Source organism: Agelaius tricolor, unplaced genomic scaffold, assembly GCF_023055355.1.
Source record: "Agelaius tricolor isolate 1412-34295 unplaced genomic scaffold, bAgeTri1.0.p SCAF_29, whole genome shotgun sequence".
NCBI classification, from domain to species: Eukaryota; Metazoa; Chordata; class Aves; order Passeriformes; family Icteridae; genus Agelaius; species Agelaius tricolor.
The window spans coordinates 4,840,826-4,850,745 of NW_027269289.1; the positions used below are offsets into that span (position 1 = coordinate 4,840,826).

General features: G+C 42.1%; 1 long non-coding RNA gene across 1 annotated transcript; it reads left to right on the top strand.

The window, feature by feature from the left end:
- Window positions 1-4,394: 4,394 nt before the first annotated feature.
- Window positions 4,395-9,775, top strand: LOC139600912 (uncharacterized). The gene is made up of 3 exons (XR_011682709.1): window positions 4,395-4,646; window positions 6,709-6,845; window positions 7,633-9,775. It is a non-coding gene; the product is annotated as an uncharacterized lncRNA (long non-coding RNA).
- Window positions 9,776-9,920: the final 145 nt, after the last annotated feature.

Below are 9,920 nucleotides of genomic sequence, written 5' to 3' on the forward strand. Positions count from 1 at the left end.
TGTCTATTGAATATTTTTATATTCAATAAAATAAAATTTTATTTTATTGAATAATAAAATAATATTTTGTGTGAAAATATTCTCACAAAATATTATTTTATTACTCGATACAAAAATATTGTATTGAATAATAAAATAAAATAATATTTTGTGAGACAAAGCAGCTGCTGCTGCAAAGAGCTCATGAAGGGCAGAAATGAAAGTGAGAGAACACCAAGGATCACAGCTGGGTTTGGGAGTTTATGGGAGAGGTGCAGCTGAGGCAGCCCCGGGATGGAAACCAGAGCGTGCAAATGTTGCTGAGCAACGAGGGAAGCCTTTGGGTTCTCTTCTCACACAGAAAGCAGAGCTCTCACTCTCTGATTCTTAACTGATCATCTGTAAAATTGATTTAGGTACAGTCAGAGCTCCCTCCACTCCAGGCCTTGATTCAGTGGCTATCACAAGTGCCATTTACTGTGAGAGCTGTAGGGATTAGGAACCAAAGAGGGGAACACTGATTTTCTTACCTAATTTCCCTTTCTGCGTGACACTCTCAAAGAAACCCAAACAAGCCATGTTTAGGAAATTGCTGTGTGTTGTTGAGGGTGTCACTGAGATGCAGAATGAGGCAGCAGGGGAATAGGCTGGGAAGGTTTTGATACAAAATCATTGCCTTTTGAAATCCCGACTCTTCAGTGAGAGAGAGGGAGAAACCTTCCAGCACTGAATGGCCACGGGCCATAGTGTGTTATGGTAATTCACATTTTCCAAACAGAGACATAATTCTCTCTCCCAGGATTTTTCCTGGGGAAGGCAGTGAGAAAGCTCAGAGAAGGGAATGGAAACAATTCTTGACTCTACTTGCTGCTCCCGTTGTTTGGCACGTGTGGAATGTGTTATGGAGATTGTTTTCCAAAAGGGATTTGTTAATTGGACTCTGGTGATGGTTGTTTGGATTGATGGACTAATTAGGTCAAAGCTGTGTTGTGGCTGTCTGGTAAGGGTCATGGGTTTTTCTTTAGTGTAGTTAATATAGAGTATAGTGTAATATATAATGTAATGTAATATAATATAATGTAAAATGATATAATATAATATAATATAATATAATATAATATAATATAATATAATATAATATAATATAATATAATATAATATAATATAGCAATTGTTCAGCCTTCTGAATCATGGAGTCATTGCACTTTGTTCCCTGGCTGGGGATTGTCCTCCATTGATACCACAGTTTCCCTATGAAAAGAGAATTAAACTCCTGGCACGTCCCAGACAATGAGCATAAGCCCAGAGAGGATTTGCTAGTCCAAGATGAGCTTGTTCTTTGTGCTTGTTTCCTGGGAATTATCCCTCCAAGCCCTCCACATTAACCCTGTCCTGTCCTTCAATACAGCCCCTGGCGAGGGCAGCTGGGGCTAAAGGGAGCATCACCATCCCCAACCATTCCCTGCACAGCCCCTCAGCTTCAATCCCATTTCCCAGCCCACCTGAACCCTCGGGGACAAGGCCTGGTGGGCAGTGGGTGCTGCTGGCAGCTTGTGGAAGGATCAGCAGTTGGCAATCCAAGGCACTTCCATGGTTTCCCCTCTCCTCCAAGCCCTGGCTTGATTCCATCAGCAGCTCCAGGTGCCTCCTGCAGAGAAACCAAGCTCAGTAACTCAATTCTGATGTAACTGGAACCCTCCCATTAAATAATGAATTTCTGTGCTCCTCCCCTGCTGTCCAGGAGAAGGGTGAATGGGGGAGCTAAAGAGATCAGGATCTCAGTAGTTCAGCTATAAAGCACAGTGGAGGGAATAGAAGCAGGAATTCTGTTATTTCCAGTGCCTGGGGTTCAGTACAAACACAGACTACCCCATGCTGGAATTCGGTGCTCCTAAATACAAACCCCCTGGAGCAATCCCAAAGCCACGAGGTGATAAGGAGTTGGGATTCCAGCAGCAGCCTGAGATTCCCATGTTCTTTTCTTGACTGATTTTAATGACACATAATCTGTGTATTTAGTGTTGCCTGCATGAGAGAAGTGCACAGCAATGGATTTCAGCAGAGCTCAGTGGCTCAGTTAATCCTGCTTTCTTTTTCTTTCTACTCTTCAAATATCCATCCTGAGTTTAGGAAACCATTTGATGATCAGTTTCTGCAAAACCTTAATTGGGAACTGCAATTAATTCTAGGGGGATGTCAACTTTTTGTCTCAGTGTACAACTGGCAGCAGGATTTTAAGTGAAAGATCATGTATGGAACTGGAGAGAATTTGGGAAAATATTAGGAGCACCTCAGCTGATCTTTAATCTCCATGATCTTGGAGACAGCAGAAGAATTGGAGTAGAAAGAGAGAACAATTAACTCTAACCATGCTAATAAAACTAATTTAGCCAGAAATGTCATTGTCTGTTTTGAATTTAAAAACATTGTTTTGTGTTAGATGTTTGGATTTCCTCTGCCAACTCAGGAAGAAACATTTTTAAGCAGGTGGGGGCAGAGCAGCCCAGAATGTTGGGATTTTTTTTGTTTAAATTCTCTCCAGGTCACTTCTGTCCTGATGGCCTCGAGGTCCCTCCATGCCCAGCTGGGAGCTTCAAGCCCAAGGAGGGGGTTCCCAATGCCAGCAGCAGCTCCTCGTGCTTGCCAGGTCTGTGTCCTCAAATTTTAATTTTGGGTCTGCTGAGCTCACCCAGCAGGTCAGTTGTGATGAAAAACTCAGAGACTTTCTGGTTTTAAACTTATTTAACATCAGCTTTGCATAGGAGGCACTTTTTAACACTCTTAGAGAACTTTTCCAGCCCAGCTTCCTCACTCAAACTCCTTTCCAAGCTCTCTCCTGAGTGGGATCAGAGGAGGGACACAATGAAAGCTGAGCATCCCCCTTTACTTTGGGAAAGGTTTTTAAATTTGTCTTTGAATACTCACAACAGTCCCCATCCCATTCTTGCATCCAGGGCAAATGAGGTTACAGATCAGGGAAAAAAATAATATTGTAACAGCCAAAAAAGCACAGGAATTTCTGCCTTCAGAAGCTGCTGAGGCCCTGCCCTTAAATTTAAAATTGCCAAGCAGATGAAGGAGTCTGTGATGTTTGTGATGTTCTAAGTGCTGCAAGGCAGCAGCACAAGGCTTCCCCAGATTTCCAGCTGTGCTGCTTCCTTCTAAATATTTTTGTTTGGCTTTGGGTTTCTAAGCCAGTAGAACTTTGTTTTGTACACACAGCACTGAGTCACCCTAATGACTGGGAAACGTGGGGAAAGCAATGAGATTTTAGTTTAGTTCTGGTGAAATTAAGTTTTCAAAGGCAGAATAATGGAGGTTTGTTGGTCTTTTCTGGTATCAAATCTTTGCTTAGGCATGGAAAGGGAGACGTGGATTTATAACCACGCGTGGCTGAGGCTCTCTCTGCCCAGGTTTGAGCATTTCAGAGCATCTCAGTGTCTCTCACAAAGGTATAAAAATCCCTTTCTGTCCTTAAAAATGCTGTACAAATAGGAAAATAGAGGGAGATTCAGGGAATGAGCACAGTCCACCAAAGTAAACCTTGGGCCAAGCCCAGAATGTTTTATCCAGCGTCACAAATCCCAGCCAGGAGCACAAACCTGGAGTTCAGGTGCTCGGTCTCCCTTTGCATCTCTTGAGTTATTCCCCTCATGTGCTAAGAAAATAATTATCTCCCTCAGATCAAGGCATATCTTTGTCTATCTGAGCATTTCTTTTCCAGCAAATGACTCAGCTGCTGAACTGTCCTGACACACACCCACACCAGGGCCTGACTGAGCTTTGACAAACTCAGGTTTGGAGCAGTGTCCACCCGGGCAGTTCTCCATCCTCAGGCAGCATTTCCCCTTCCCTGGAACTGCTGTTTGCTTTAGAAAGGCCTGGCTCAGGGGGAGAGCAGCCACTCCTGGGCTGAATTTGTGTTTCCTTTATTTGGGAAGGTTTTGTAATGAAATGCACTTTCTAAACACGCTAACAGCAGCCAGGGATCGTTGTTTTATTACGTATTGATCTTGCTTTAGGTTGCAACACGAACGTCTTTTGTTTAACACGTGGGATTTTAGGGATGATCACAGCTCAGGCTGCTTGTCTTCCCAGCAGCTTTGCACTGAGTTTATCTCCAGCCTGCAAAACCCCTGAATTCAGACTGGAATCAGCCTGGTTTTCCTGGAAAGCCCAGGCTCTCCCCCAGCTGAGCCCCAGGCACGGTGATTGTTATCTGTACCTGCACCAGAGGCTGTGCTCAGGCTGATGGCTCTGTTCTTATCAGAGCAGCACAGAGCACAGGGCTTTAGTGCTTCCAGGACTAAATTCAGCTAATCCAACACCACCACCTCCTGGCTTTGCAGGAATTTTATTCCCAGCGTGGATGAACCTCCGTCAAATTTCCCTGCTGCGGGTGGAAGCAGAGGTGAAATATTTCGACCTCAGCAGGTCATAATCCCTTTCTGACCTCAAATACCTCTCTCCTTAGGAGCTGGCTGGTGTTTGAAGTGCCCTGCTGGTTATTTCTGCCCTGCTGGAGCCAGTTTCCCCGTGCCCTGCCAGCCAGGGACACACAGCCCTCTGCCAGGACAGGACGAGGCTGCAGACTGCAGAGCCTGCCCTGCAGGGAGGGCCTGCACCCAGCCTGGCCTGGCCCAGCCTGACTCTGACTGCTCAGAAGGGTAAGCCTGGGTTATTTCCTGCCCACTTCATGTCTGTGCAGGCATTTCACCTCCTCAGCTTTTGCTTTCAGCAGCTTTTTCTGCTTTTTCCTGCTTTCCTTTCCCTCGGCTCACACAGCACGGAGGTGTTGCTGTCTCCTTGCACCAGGAATGTTTTGGAAGCCTTCAGAGCTGTTTTCCCTTGGGTGGTGGCCTCCAAAACCTCCCTCAGACCCTGCTGGTGGGTCTGCTCATAAAGGGAATCGTTTTTCCTCCTGTTTTCATCTCTGAGCTCCTCCTGATGTATCTGCTCCCAAAGGGAATCACGTTGTCCTCCTGTTTTCCTCCTGAACCCCTCCTGGTGTGTCTGCTCCCAAATGGAATCGTTTTTTCCCCCTGTTTTCCTCCCTGAACCCCTCCTGGTGTGTCTGCTCCCAAATAGAATCGTTTTTTCCCCCTGTTTTCCTCCCTGAGCTCCTCCTGGTGTGTCTGCTCCCAAATGGAATCGTTTTTTCCCCGTTTTCCTCCCTGAGCTCCTCCTGGTGGGTCTGCTCACAAAGGGAATCGTTTTTTCCTCCTGTTTTCCTCTCTGAACTCCTCCTGCTGGGTAGTTCTGTGCTGCTGCTGCCCCCAAGGTTTGTTCTTTGCTGCCAGCAAATTAGTTTTTAGATTATTAGTTCCCAAACCCCCCAGGACAGCCCAGCCCCAGGAAGCCACAGCAGCTTCACCCCTCAGAAACCTGGGGGAGATTCCTGCCCGTTCCCAGCTGCTGGGATGGAGTGAAGAGAATTGGAATCAGCTGGAAGAGCCCCTGAGAGTGGAATGGTTGGCCCAGATTTCAGAAGGGCACCCTGAAATCACCCCTCAGGTGAAGGTGGCTTCATGCCCTGTGCCAAGGTTTCTGCAGTTTCAGGGTGACACAGACTGTCCTGGTGGAAGGTTCCACAAATTAGGTAAAAACAGCCAAGAACGAAGCCAGGCCACACACCTCATGGCTGAATAACCCACTTTTGGTGTGAAACGCCCCACACAACCTCTCCACTCACAGAGTTCCATTTTCATTGTGCATGATTGCTGCTCAGTCGTGTTGCTGTCAGCCATGTCAGATTTCCCCAGCTGCTCCACCCCAATATTTTTGTAGGGCACAGAGTTTGCCCTCCCCTGGCATCCACACCCCTGTGCCAGGTGTCACCCTGTTCTAAAGTTCTTCTAAGCCTTCTGACGTTTACATTGTTGTAATGGAGTTTCTCACCCACTTTTCATGTAAATAATGATTGTTTTGCATTCCTTTCTGGAGGAGGAGACAATTGATGGAGTGCTGGCTTGACCAGTGTGGTTGGGGAGGTGACAATTTCATCCTCCAATCCATGGTCACTTTTAGAATTCTATAAATATTGAAGTCCTGAAATAAACTACCCCCTTTTTTGCCTTAGCCATCTCAGAGAGTGAGCATCATTCATTTCATGTGATATCACGACACCATGTGTGTCACTGTCACATTTTCTGGAAAAATCCCTTCCCCAGGATTTCTCTCCTGGGGAGCTGAGAAACCTCAGAGAAAAATGAAAACAATAATTATCTGATTCGCTTCTCCTGTGTTTTGCTGCTTTGGAATGTGGTTTGGAGATTGTTTATCCAACATGTGAATCATTTTGACTTAATGACCAATCACAGTCAGGCTGTGTCGGGACTCTGGAAGGAGTCAGGAGTTTTCATTATTATCTTTTTAGCCTTCTGTAAGTGTCCTTTTTGTATTCTTCAGTATGTTTTAGTTTAGCATAATATAATATAATATAATTAATATAACTAATATAATATAATGTAATATAATGTAATGTAATGTAATGTAACGTTATGTAATGTAACGTAATATAATGTAATGTAACGTTATGTAATGTAACGTAATATAATGTAATATAATGTAATGTAATGTTATGTAATATAATGTAACGTAATGTAATATGTAATATAATATAATATAATATATCAAATTAGCCTTCTAAGAACATGGAGTCAGATTCATCATTCCTCCCCTCGTCAGGGGACCCTGATGATCCCACCCAGGTGCTGTGCTGTGTTTCAGGTACGTGTGCCCCACGGGCTCTGCCAGCCCCCATGCCCCCAGCAATGCCTGTCCTCCAGGAACTGTTGGCCACCGCGTGGACCTCTTTGACAAGTCCCAGTGCGAGCCCTGCCCTGCAGGGTTTGTCTGTGCCAGAGGTATGTGGCTGTGAGAAAAATGATGCTCACTTCTGGCACCGTCATATTTTCTGGAAAAGTCCCTTTGCCCAGGATTTCTCTGCTGGGAAGATGAGAAATCTCAGGGTAAAAGGAAAACAATAATGATCTGATTTGCTTCTCCTGTGTCTTGCTGCTTTGGAATGTGTTTGGAGCAGCAACAGGAAATTGTTTCATTGGTTTCATGTGAATTGTTTTGACTCAATGGCCAATCACAGCCAAGCTGTGTTGGGACTCTAAAAGGAGTCACGAGATTTCATTATTATCTTTTTAGCCTTCTGCAAGTATCCTTTCTGTATTCTTTAGTACAGTTTAGTATGGTATTCTTTAGTATAATATAGTATCAAAAATAATAAATTAGCCATCTGAGAACATGGAGTCACATTCATCATTCCTCCCATCATCTGGGAACCCCACAAATACGACACACCTCCAAGAATTCAAGGGATTTATTAAACCTTTATTAAAGCTTTATCATTAAATTATCTAATCATAATACTTATATTTATACTTATATTTATACTTATATTTATACTTATATTTATACTTATATTTATACTTATGTTTGTATTTATACTTATATGCATATTATTTATATTTAGATGTATGTTATTTATACTTATAATCTAAAATAGAGAAAAGGCCCAAAATGAGGGGGAAACTTAACTCAGGGCTGCTCACAAAGAGCTGAAAACTTGGGGAATTTGGCTTCTGCTAATCCACCACGCCACCCTTTGCTGCTCCTAAATTCCCCTTGTTGTTTCCACAGGAACTGGGGGGCAGCAGAAGCCTCCCAGCCCGTGCCCAGTTGGGCACTACTGCCCAGCTGGCACCAGGCCCCTGGCCCAGCTCAGGTGTGCCCCGGGCACCTGGAGCAACAGGAGCAGCCTGGCCTCGGCCCGGGAGTGCTCCCCGTGCCCCCCAGGCTGGTTCTGCCTGGGAGGAGCCCCCAGCCCCAGCGGGAGATGCAGCTCAGGGCACTACTGCCCCCAAGGTAGGCGCCTCCTCGGGGCAGTCGGGGAGAGCTCGCTCATTGCTGGGAGGTTTCTTTCGTTTTGGGAAAATTTCGTTCATTTTTTTGGGGGATTTCATTCATTTTGGGGAGGTTTCGGTCATTTTTGGGAGGTATCATTAATTTTTGAGAGATTTCATTCATTTTTGGGAGGTTTCAGTAATTTTTGGGAGGTATCGTTAATTTTTCAGAGATTTCATTCATCTTTGGGATGTTTCAGTAATTTTTGGGAGGTATCATTAATTTTTGAGAGACTTCATTCATTTTTGGGAAGTATCATTAATTTTTGTGAGATGTCATTCATTTTGTGGGAGGTTTTGGTAATTTTTGGGAGGTATCATTAATTTTTCAGAGATTTCATTCATTTTCAGAAGATTTCATTCATCTTTGGGATGTTTCAGTAATTTTTGGGAGGTATCATTAATTTTTCAGAGATTTCATTCTTTTTTGGGGAGATTTCAGTAATTTTTGGGAGGTATCATTAATTTTTCAGAGATTTCATTCATTTTTGGAAGATTTCATTCATTTTTGGGAGGTTTTGGTAATTTTTGGGAGGGATCAGTAATTTTTGAGAGATTTCATTCATTTTTGGGAGGTTTCAGTAATTTTTGGGAGGTATCATTAATTTTTGAGAGATTTCATTCATTTTTGGGGAGATTTTGGTAATTTTGGGGAGGTATCATTAATTTTTGAGAGATTTCATTCATTTTTGGAAGATTTCATTCATTTTTGGGAGGTTTCAGTAATTTTTGGGAGGTATCATTAATTTTTGAGAGATTTCATTCATTTTTGGGGAGATTTTGGTAATTTTTGGGAGGTATCATTAATTTTTGAGAGATTTCACTCATTTTCAGAAGATTTCATTCATTTTTTGGAGGTTTCAGTAATTTTGGGGAGGTATCATTAATTTTTGAGAGATTTCATTCATTTTGTGGGAGATTTCATTCATTTTTGGGAGGTATCACTAATTTTTGAGAGATTTCATTCATTTTTGGGAGGTTTCGGTAATTTTTGGGAGGTATCATTAATTTTTGAGAGATTTCATTCATTTTGTGGGAGGTTTCGGTAATTTTTGAGAGATTTCATTCATTTTTGGGAGTTATCATTAATTTTTGAGAGATTTCACTCATTTTTGGGAGGTTTCAGTAATTTTTGCCTTTGTGAATTCTGATAATCCCCACATTTGATTAATCAGCGTATTTTTTGCACCATGGATAGCAGATTGTCCCTTCTGTGTAGTCACTATTTTATATTTTTTGAACAGAGCAGGTTTGTCCCATTATTTTTTTTGTCCCCCCCATTTATTTGCAAAGAATTAAAATGCCTAATCAAGCACCTGGTGCAGGCAACCATTCTAAATATGAATTTTCCTGCAAAAATTCTGCAACTGCTGCTAAATGCTGATTTTTTGTTGTTATCAGACAACTGAAACAGACAATCAAAAATACTGATTTTTTTGTTGATATCAAACAAATGAAACAGACAACCAAAAATGCTGAATTTTTTTTGTTATCAGATAAATGAAACAGACAACCAGAAATGCTGAATTTTTTGTTGTTATCATACAAATGAAACAGAAAATCAGAAATGCTGAATTTTTTTTTTGTTATCAGACAAATGAAACAGACAACCAGAAATGCTGAATTTTTTGTTATCATACAAATGAAACAGACAAAATGCTGAATTTTTTGTTGTTAGCAAACAAATGAAACAGACAATCAGAAATGCTGAATTTTTTTTTGTTGTTATCAGACAAATGAAACAGACAATCAGAAATGCTGATTTTTTGTTGTTATCATACAAATGAAACAGACAATCAAAAGTGCTGATTTTTTTGTTGTTATCAGACAGCTGAAGCAGGCAATCAAAAATGCAGATATTTTTGTTGATATCAGACAAATGAAACAGACAATCAAAAAGCTGAATTTTTTGTTATCATACAAATGAAACAGACAATGAAAAAGCTGAATTTTTTGTTGTTATCAGACAAATTAAACAGACAATCAAAAAGCTGATTTTTTTGTTGTTATCGCCTCGAGCGGTGA